Here is an 11,386-nt window from a genome sequence, read left to right as displayed (position 1 = left end):
AGAGGCATGCGGCGCAGTCGCGCTGGCTCGTCCCAGGCTGTTGGCCCACCAACGCCACCGCCAGCTCGCTCACTTCCGTCTCGTCTCGGCCAGCCTGGCTGGCCCGTAGCTCGCGACCAGCGGCTAGTACAGACCCGGGCCGCAAGGCCACGATCACCCCTTGAAGAATCAAAAGTTACACCTAACCTACCCAAGTCTGTAGTATAAACTAACGCAGCTACAGCTATTATGCTATAACATGTGCATGTACACCTACAGTTGACGATTCATTCAAATATTTGACGAGCAATACGTTCAAAAATACATTCATTTTAAACATAGCTACCACAAAATATTTCACCCAGCTAGCAATAGCATGACGCAGGAAACTATTCTTTGTTGTAAGCGCTCTGCATTAGATGTAGCCTTAAGAAAACGTGTATTCAACCACGACAACTAAGCGGAAATTAAAAGTAAACATGTTTGGCGGCAGCTTCTCCAAATAATAGTATATACGTAGTATATAATACACGTTTTGTGCCCTTATAACATATACTCAGTGTCTCTGAAACAATACGTGATGCACGACAGAAATTACTTTCTGCTGAGCACTTCATTTGCATCTCAATGATACACGACTAGTAAAGAACATTGCTCTTTACGGCAGTCAATCCACTTGTAAATTAACACCATGATATCGCAGATATGAGGCAACACGTTACTAGAGATGTGAAAGGCCTTAAGGTTTGCAACTAAACATGCTTCTCCTAGCTACTGCTGAATAAGAATTTGATTATTAACGTGTCTTCATAACCATGTGTGCGGCGTTCGACTCTCAGTCAGCATAGACGTATTCGTCGCCTTATTTCTAGTTAAAGTGCGCACATCTCGTTAATGGTGGACCAACATTGGACATTTCTCGTCTGTTCCTGGTTAGACAACGACGGCGGTAGGCGCCGGGTTCGAATCCTGCTCAGGCAATACAACTTCAGTCGTCATTTATGGTTCCAACCTCACTACTGGTGACAAACTGTGATATCTACATTCTGATTTTACGTATTTATTCAACAATCCGATTAGGTGCTGGGTTCGCATCCTTGTCACCAGCATTACATGATGGCACTTTAATTTTAAATATGTGCGTCCTTTGTTCCTTGACAATGCAACAATATACAACGTCTTTCGAGGTTAATTACCAAGAAGGTAATTCTCATGTTAGGGTTCCTGATTTCGTACAAACATTATCATCATTTACGTTCAAGTTGAGAATTGATAACTGATACTGGTGCAAACGTCAGTATTTGATGTCTCTTTCTGCCTAGTGATCGAGTCTCGATAAGGCACAAAGCTTTGCTTGGTTAACAGTGGCTTTACATTCTGGGTTTTCATCCGGATCCAGAACGTCATTTAAAGTACAACTTTGTGTACAAGTAATTGTTGATGAGTAATGTGAACAATGATATAACTTGTGATTAGCTGTTAATGTTGGGATTTCCGTAGAGTGCTTGCCGCCGTTAATCACTTTTTCTTTTAACTGCTTAGTATTACATAAAGTTGTTGCGAAACCACTCCCCGTTGAATGTTGAACGACGTTCAGCATGTGTTGGGTAAACCTTTTAGACAGCAAAGAACTTGTTTCCAATTGCCATACAACTTTATAAATCCATATACTGTCCCAATAATTTAATTGTGCCTAAGGATTACTGAACGATTTATGTGACAAAATTAGTTGTCCCACGACGTTTGAAATGTCATTTATTGTAATTAAGTTTAGTTTACAAATGTTAAGGGCTGTCTGATCTCTTCTGTACTATCGTGGTGTTACTTTACATCTGGACAGACTGTCATAAACACCGGTGTTCTCTAGTAGTCTCTAGTGGTACCCATTGTGTATCTTACAACGGCTGTACTGTGGAGAGTTGCGACGATGTGCAACACAGATATGCTATGTTGGTTGCATACATTCAGGTGCAGCCTACACGTTGGAATTCAGGCGCGACCCACTTTCTTTGCTGTCGAGTGTACGTACAAAGTGTTTGTAATAATCTAATGTTTAGTTGGGATGCTCGCGAGACAGGGAGGAAACCACAGTAAGATGGCCAGCGTCTACGAAAGCGAAGGTAGGGACTGTCTGACAGAGTTTCTGTGGGATGAGACCACAGAAGCGGGAAGCGAGCACTGCAAGGCAGCAAGAGCGGCAACTGTCTGGCGTGGAGGGCCGTGTCGCACCTACAAACCAGCTTCCTCACGGCCAGACAACAGCAGGGACTGCGACTGACACACCAAGATAGATGATGATTCCGGGAGAAGAGGTACGACAATAGCCGCCGGCAGAGTTTGGCCGTTAACAAAAGCAACTCTGCAAACGGCAGCGGAAGCCAAGCAACGACACGGGCTGGCATTACATAAAATGGAGGTAAACCAATCCATAATCCAAAATCAGTGTTAACCCTATCCTTTGTGCTATATCGTGAACTACGGGGTCAAATGGCATATCCGGTTAACCCATTCCAGTACCACATGCCATAGGTGTTTTCCTGCACCATAGCCTTACGAATACCTCTTACAAGTACGCTCTTCACTAGTACATGCAGGTTCCAACACCCTGTAGAGCATCTTGATGAATGGACTTAAAGGAACGTCAGCCTACAAAAGAATACCAAAGTGGGGTCCTGCAGTTCAGTCGACGAAGAAAACTTATGTGTATGCTAATGCAACGTCATACTGAGAACCTCACTCCTCAGTAATGAGCCTTGAGCATGTCCACACCGGCTGTCACCAACGGATGATATGTGACGGAGAATGACGGATTTCTCCTCATCAAGAAGCAAGGACAATGCACGCCTTTTCGCCGAACAACGTGACCTACGCCCCCCACAGACGAGCTGGAATGAATAATTGTCCCCATAGTAAATGAGAGAACCCCGTGTCTCCAAAATTATGGAAATAGGTGTTGTCCTATATGTCATGTGCCATCTCGAATTCAATACAGGAAAAAAAACTTGTGAATTAAATATATATATATATATATATATATATATATATATATATATATATATATATATATATATATATATACTCCTGGAAATAGAAATAAGAACACCGTGAATTCATTGTCCCAGGAAGGGGAAACTTTATTGACACATTCCTGGGGTCAGATACATCACATGATCACACTGACAGAACCACAGGCACATAGACACAGGCAACAGAGCATGCACAATGTCGGCACTAGTACAGTGTATATCCACCTTTCGCAGCAATGCAGGCTGCTATTCTCCCATGGAGACGATCGTAGAGATGCTGGATGTAGTCCTGTGGAACGGCTTGCCATGCCATTTCCACCTGGCGCCTCAGTTGGACCAGCGTTCGTGCTGGACGTGCAGACCGCGTGAGACGACGCTTCATCCAGTCCCAAACATGCTCAATGGGGGACAGATCCGGAGATCTTGCTGGCCAGGGTAGTTGACTTCACCTTCTAGAGCACGTTGGGTGGCACGGGATACATGCGGACGTGCATTGTCCTGTTGGAACAGCAAGTTCCCTTGCCGGTCTAGGAATGGTAGAACGATGGGTTCGATGACGGTTTGGATGTACCGTGCACTATTCAGTGTCCCCTCGACGATCACCAGTGGTGTACGGCCAGTGTAGGAGATCGCTCCCCAGACCATGATGCCGGGTGTTGGCCCTGTGTGCCTCGGTCGTATGCAGTCCTGATTGTGGCGCTCACCTGCACGGCGCCAAACACGCATACGACCATCATTGGCACCAAGGCAGAAGCGACTCTCATCGCTGAAGACGACACGTCTCCATTCGTCCCTCCATTCACGCCTGACGCGACACCACTGGAGGCGGGCTGCACGATGTTGGGGGCGTGAGCGGAAGACGGCCTAACGGTGTGCGGGACCGTAGCCCAGGACGGTTGCGAATGGTCGTCGCCGATACCCCAGGATCAACAGTGTGCCTAATTTGCTGGGAAGTGGCGGTGCGGTCCCCTACGGCACTGCGTAGGATCCTACGGTCTTGGCGTGCATCCGTATGTCGCTGCGGTCCGGTCCCAGGTCGACGGGCACGTGCACCTTCCGCCGACCACTGGCGACAACATCGATGTACTGTGGAGACCTCACGCCCCACGTGTTGAGCAATTCGGCGGTACGTCCACCCGGCCTCCCGCATGCCCACTATACGCCCTCGCTCAAAGTCCGTCAACTGCACATACGGTTCACGTCCACGCTGTCGCGGCATGCTACCAGTGTTAAAGACTGCGATGGAGCTCCGTATGCCACGGCAAACTGGCTGACACTGACGGCGGCGGTACACAAATGCTGCACAGTTAGCGCCATTCGACGGCCAACACCGCGGTTCCTGGTGTGTCCGCTGTGCCGTGCGTGTGATCATTGCTTGTACAGCCCTCTCGCAGTGTCCGGAGCAAGTATGGTGGGTCTGACACACCGGTGTCAATGTGTTCTTTTTTCCATTTCCAGGAGTGTATATATATATAATATAAAACGTTTCTCTGCAGTGAGGGCATTGTAAAATACAGTACAGGGCCCAGAAGACGGGCAACAGCGAGCCTTCTTGGACGGAGACTGCAGAGAAGACGGCACAATTCTGCTAATAGGAGAGCCATATACCTGCGGACACTATGCAATCTCTGTGAAAGCTACAGGTATTTATGGCTCTATGCTCTCAGCAGAACACGGCAGGCGAGGTGTGACTATTCAATAAGTGTTAGACTGCAACTCTCTCGTCCCAAAAATACCTGTAGCTTCCTTCTCATATATATAAAGCAGATAGGACTCTTAGGAGGGTCGTAGGAAACAACATGCTGCAACATAATAACACACTCCTTTGAGGAAACGACTGGACGGAGCCAAGACAAACTCCTTTCCTTAGCTGTGGGCCTATGGGGGGAAAATGAGGGAATTTCATTGGTTAACCTGGTCTGACGTAACAGTTTTGAAAAATTATTGAGAAGCGAGAGGACGCTCCAGAAGAACTGACACTTGTCATTGGATGAGTGCCCGTGAGAGGGTAGGATTGGCTCTCGAAGAAGGTGCGAATGTTACGAAGGAAGACAGGAGGAACTAAGGAAATACTTCGTCCGATGCTAGTGAGATAAATGTTCTCGCAGAATTCGATGTGAGAAGTAATTACTTCACATTGCACCTCCAACTGGAGCGTGATGTAAATTTTGCGTTAGGTAGCTTTTCGGGATTCACAGGCATCGCATCCCACACAGTGGCCAACGACAGCAGCACTGATGGAAAACACGACCGGCGCTGTTAAAAAACTGGTGAGATCTGCAATTGACTACGGTGTGTGGATCGCAATGTACTCAGAAACGTTAGAGCGGTAATGAGTAGGAGGAAGACGCCCTACTGGCATGCATAATTTCATGAACTCAAATTGTGGCAATCACTCTCGTCAGACTGCGGAAACGGATCAGTGTGTTAATAATGTAGTGACGTACTTGTCGGTTCCTTGTCTTGAATCTCCACTAACCTTAGTTACTTGTAACAGTTTCAAGATCCTGCGGTAATTTGTCAGTGAATGGGACGTTATTAATCAAGTTTGCGGTATACGTCACTGCAATTACTGCAATCGTTTTGTGTGAGGATTTATAGTGAACAGTAGAACTTGCGGTAACTTTGATTTTCGTTACATAGTGTCCCAAAATTAAATTACAGTGTCACTATTCCACCACGCTTTTGAAGTCTGTAGGGTCATAATTTAGCGTTAATTAAATTCTTGTGTAATAAATGATAGTTTATAGTCTTCAAAAAATGTTAAAATATATGTGAAATCCTATGGGACTTAACTGCTAAGGTCATCAGTCCCTAAGCTTGGACACTACTTAACCTAAATTATCCTAAGGACAAACACACACACCCATGCCCGAGGGAGGACTCGAACCTCCGCCGGGACCAGCCGCACAGTCCATGGCTGCAGCGCCTCAGACCGCTTTTTTTTTAATAAAACCTTTATTAAAAAAAAACAATGTTACACATTGCAAATACATACTAAGTTATACATACATGAAGTTTTTTAAACAAAGCGGTTTGATCATTTCAATTGCGCTGACATTAAGGAAAGACAACAGAAGATTGTGTTACTGACTAAATCACCAGAAAGAATTAAATTAAACATAAATACTTGAGAATGGCGGAAAGGAGATATCTAATAAAGTTGACTAGCCTTCCAACTACACTTTCTGGACATTAATTGGATCTAAGTATTTGAAGTGATCGGATCTATATAATCAGTCTTTCACTGCAAAAATGAACAGGGCAATGTGCCAGCCATTGAATATTACATTTATCGGATAGAATCTTATGGTTTTAACCAATCGATAAGGAGATTTCTATAAAAACTGTCTATTTCCAAATTTCTAGTATAAGCCAATAATGCACCTTTCATGTTTTGTGTTTGGCACTATTAGACACACAATATCAATGGCACATAAGTTCTGTACATTAGCTTATAAATTTCAAAAAACTACTCTCTGAAGTAGAGAAAGCACACATCATAAATATACTGTAAAATCTTAAATAGTATCCTTAGGGTAACTACAATACATCACTGTCAACACAGTCTTCTTTTTTATATTAACCAATGCCCATTCTTTCAAATACAATTTTTAGCATATTACCGAACTTTTTCTTGTGATTCGAATAGCTTCTAATTTTGTGGAACTCACACAGCATGTGTACCTTGAACTCTATGATGCTATCGGATCCTAATTTGTTAAGGACGTAGTTAACGAAATTTCCCAGCAACCAGTACACAGCGTTATTTTTTGCTTCTGGGAAATAGCGTGCTTCAGGCCTGTGTATCAATGACAGCGATATATACTCAGGGGATGTTCTTGTAATCAGAGCTATTTGCTCCCGGATCCACTTCCAACTATTCATGTGACCACTGCAAGTATATCGATGAATTACTGTGTCAACTAGATGGCATTGTTGACATAAATTTGTTTCACAGAGTCCGATTGAGTGCAGTCTTTCATTGGTGCTAACTATGTTGTTAACTGTCTTGTACCATGACGTTTTTATATTAGACGTGAGCACATTGGAACTAATGTTTTTCCAACTCTCAGTCCACTCAATGTTTGGAAACTGTCGTTCTATTTTGTTTCTTTCTTCGCTTTTCTTTCGTTCCCGCATTATGGCTCTCGATGTTAAGTGTCGGGACTGCCTGAGTTCGACACTGACATAACTAAACTCAACATAGAAAATCCTCACGTGCTGTAAGCAACTGTTGATATTCTGCACGTCAATCGGGGGAAGCAGGCTTGGAGGTTTAATGATCTCGAAAAGTTGGCTGGTGATGCTTTCTCGCGAGTCTCTTATTAAATTAACTTGCCTTTTGATAAAAAGAGCAGAGGCTTTATCCGTTAAATCAGTTAATCCTAGTCCACCATTTTTAGGATCCAAAGTGGCTACTTTAGCAGGTACTCTGAACACTTCACCTCTCCACAAAAATTTTGTGATTTTGGACATTATTCTTCTCGCTATCATTCTCGGTATTGGAAACAGCTGGGCAGTATAATAAGCCTTAGCAAGGATGCATGAGTTGATATACTGTGTTCTTTGAACTTGGTTCATATATCGAGTTAAATTCTCTACAATGGCTCCTTGCACTTTATCTGCTGCAACTTTCCAATTTAAAGCCGTCATTTTCATAGGGCACGCTGTCAGGGTGATCCCAAGTGTTTTATGTTGTCGGACTAATTTTGCCCACTCGACGTTGATATTATCAAAACCTCTGAGATTTAACATCTTACTTTTTTTTCCGTTTGCATTGGCTCCAGATGCTCTACAGTACGAATCAATCACTGTTGCTAGCGTGGTTACCTCGTCATTATTCCTTATAATGACCCCTATATCGTCAGCATAGGCTCTTATAACTGTTTTGTTTCCTGATAATGTTAAGCCTTTTAATGTAGCATGGACATGTCGGAGGAAAGGTTCTAGCGAAATTGCGAAGAGCGACATGGACAGAGGACTTCCTTGAGGAACACCTCGTTGTATTTGCATCGGCCTGGATTGTTGACAATTCACCGCTATTTTAGCATTTATTCCAGTTGCTATGTTCTTAATCAACTGTATAACCCTATCTTTGAAACGTATTTTCTTCAATGTCCGTAGAAGATATTCATGGTTTACTACATCGAACGCCTTATAAAAATCTAAAAACAATAAAGCACACTTTATGTTTGTTACAGAAGTTATTGCAATGATATCCCTGAATTCCGCTAGATTTTGAAAAATGGTTCTGCCTTGCGCACAGTTATGATGTTGACTAATAATTTTATCTGTAAGGCATGAAATTCTCTTGTTTATTACTCTAGCTATTAATTTATAATCAGAATTCAGCAGTGAAATTGGACGAAAATTATTTAAATCTTTGTTTCCATTATTTTTTGGCACCAGAACAATTTTACTCTCCTTAAACTCAGCCGGAATCATTTTACCCTGAATAACCTCATTTACAATGTCCGTGATTTTCGCACCTACTATTGGCCAGTAACGGATGTAAAACTCCGCTGGCAGACCATCCGGTCCTGGGGATTTTTTTGGTGGCGAGGCGCACAGAGTCTCATACACGTCTTCTTCACTGACAACCTCGAGAAAATTTTCGTTGTCATCTTCTGTCAGCTGTGGGGCTAGGATGTCAAGGAATTCTTCCAAGGAAGCATCACTACTTTGATGTACAGAATATAGCTTGCAATAATAGCGATAAATCTCGTCCATGATATTCTGCTGGGTTCTGAGAATCGTGCCGTGTTTTGTTCGAATTTCTTCAATAAAAGTTCTTCTCCCGTTTTTCGTATGCTTCACTAAATGATATAGGGAAGTAGTTTCATCTGCTGACACCGAATTTGCCTTCGATTTTATTTTCAACCCTTCCATTTGACTTCTCTTGATATTAAGTAACTTGGCTTTGACTTTTTTTATGTCTGCTATCCGAAGTGAGGAACCTGCGGAGACTTGATCATATAGATCTCTCAAAACGGAATAGTAATACTCTATAGTGCATTTCATTTCCCTTGCGCTCTGTGCACTGTATTGAATAAGAACTTTCCTCAACTTTGGCTTTGCCATTTTAACCCACCAGTCAATAGCAGTGGCATATCTACTACGGGCTCGCAGGCATATTGCCCATGTTTCTTTAATCAGATCTTCTAAATCATGATTAACTAACAAGGAAGTGTTCAAATTCCACTGATTCTTGAATCGGCGAACCGGCTGTCTTGTTAGATTTATGCAAGCTAAGACACTTGAATGGTCTGAAAAGTACGTAGGAATGGTTTCTACTTTTGTCACGGAAGTTACAAGATTTTTAGAAATATATAGTCTATCAATCCTGCTACGTGATGTTGCCGTGACATAAGTGAACTCAACAGTGGAGGGGTATTTGATTTCCCATATATCCTTTAATTCTAAACCAGTAACTAATTGTTTTAGTTCACTTGAGAAATTAAAATTAGGTAACTGATCTTTTCGATTTATAACACAATTAAAATCACCTTCAAGTAATAACTGTCTTGGTGATTTCCTTAACAAGTATATCAAGTCATCCTTGAAGAAACGTGCCCTGTCAGCTCGATGAGAACTTCCTGAAGGGGCGTACAAGTTGATGATAGTCACATCATAGATATTTAGTCCTATTCCCCTTCCGGATTCCAGTCGTTCCACCTCGCTTACTGTAATCCCTTCCCTTACCAAAATAGCTGTTCCAACACTTGTTTCGGGAGACACATTTATGTAACTGACAAAACCGGGAATTACCAAATCCGAAATTAGAACTTCTTGTAACAGGGCAATATCAGTCGCGGATTCGTACAAAAATTCCTTAAGGGCCGATAATTTCAAACCGGTCGTGATTTTATTTATGTTTATAGTGGTGACAGAATAAGATTGCGTCATTGTGCTGTCACTATGTAGTTGTTTTGTTGAACTAATTTAGTTTACTGTGGTTCAGGGTTCAGTTAAGCTGTAACAGTTTTCTCGGAAGGCTGAACATGGAATAACACTTCAATCAGTTTATTAGTTACTGTCCCGTTTTTTTCTACTTCTGATGTTTTCTCTTGTACCGCAAGCAGACTGATTTCCTGGTAAACTTTCTGATTTTTCCTCCAGTGATTCGTGTACGACCGTTTCGGACTGAACATTCTTTGGGCTTGGGTCGCCCCTACTGGATTTTCCCTTCCCTTGGTTACGAGCTACATTCTCATTTGGTTGCGTCGGTATTTTACTTCGCGGCTTATCTGGAGCAGCAGCAGACACTTTAGCAATTTCGGTTGCCGGCGCCTGCCCTGAGATGTTGACCGTGATTTCAGTTTGGCCATCACTTCCTCGTTCTTTATTAATTTCACTCACTTTCTGATCGAGGGAAACAAATGGAGACTGCAGTTTTGCATCCTCTCCCTGAATTTGTTTATTAACAGATAGATTCTGATCTTTGCAATCGGCTACTGCACCTGTTGTTTCTTGCAAATTAATGCTGCTTACACCCCTTTCATTTTCTGGTACCGTATGTGTATTATTCTGTTCATTAGTTTCCATTCGCATTTTGCCTTCAGGTTCCTCTGCCTCCTCATCGCACTGTTTTTGCTTGCGAAGTGAGGGAGAGGGACAAGACAGCTCGTCCTCTGAACAACTATCAGTTATGTCCAGAGGTCGTTTTTTCGGTTGCATTTCAGTTTCACGAGTAGTGGCAACGGGGTTTCCTTTTGTTGTTAACGGGGGAAATTGACTGTTATCGTGAAGGGAGACATCAGCTTGTCCCGCTGCGTTAACATCGTCAACCAGTTGTTCCAGGCTATTCTTTGGTAACAGATCATTTAAGATAAGCTTCTGACGCTGTATCAAATTACTTTTAAGCACAACAGTTCGCCGCGGACATTCCTGTCTGAAGTGGCCGGTTTCGTTACATATATGACATGTAGCTTCCTGACCTGTATAAACAATTTGTGCCTTATACCCACAAACAGTTATGTGAGACGGAATATTCGTCTTAACGTCCATCTCTACACAGCGGACCCCGTTAAAACACTGCAGTTTAAAGCGAGGCGACCATCTTTCATTTGCAATTGATTTAACGTCTCCGTAGTTTAAAAGAGCTTCCTTAATCCTATCATTTTCAATTTCAATGGGGAGATTCAAGACACGAACGGTTTTGTAATGAATGTCCACTCTATAGATGGAAACCTTACTTTTATAACCATTTCCATGCACAAAATCTACTTCATAGCCCCACTTTCGTAACACTTTATCAACAGTCGAAGCACTGATTAACTTGACAAAAACACAGTATTTTTCCTGATCCAGTTGCCAGGTATGAACGGTTTCAGAATTTAGACCAATTACCTGTGTAATCCAGTCATCTATTTCCAGGG

This window comes from Schistocerca nitens, chromosome 3 (assembly GCF_023898315.1).
Source record: "Schistocerca nitens isolate TAMUIC-IGC-003100 chromosome 3, iqSchNite1.1, whole genome shotgun sequence".
NCBI classification, from domain to species: domain Eukaryota; kingdom Metazoa; phylum Arthropoda; class Insecta; order Orthoptera; family Acrididae; genus Schistocerca; species Schistocerca nitens.
Note: the sequence above shows the minus strand (reverse complement) of the source record.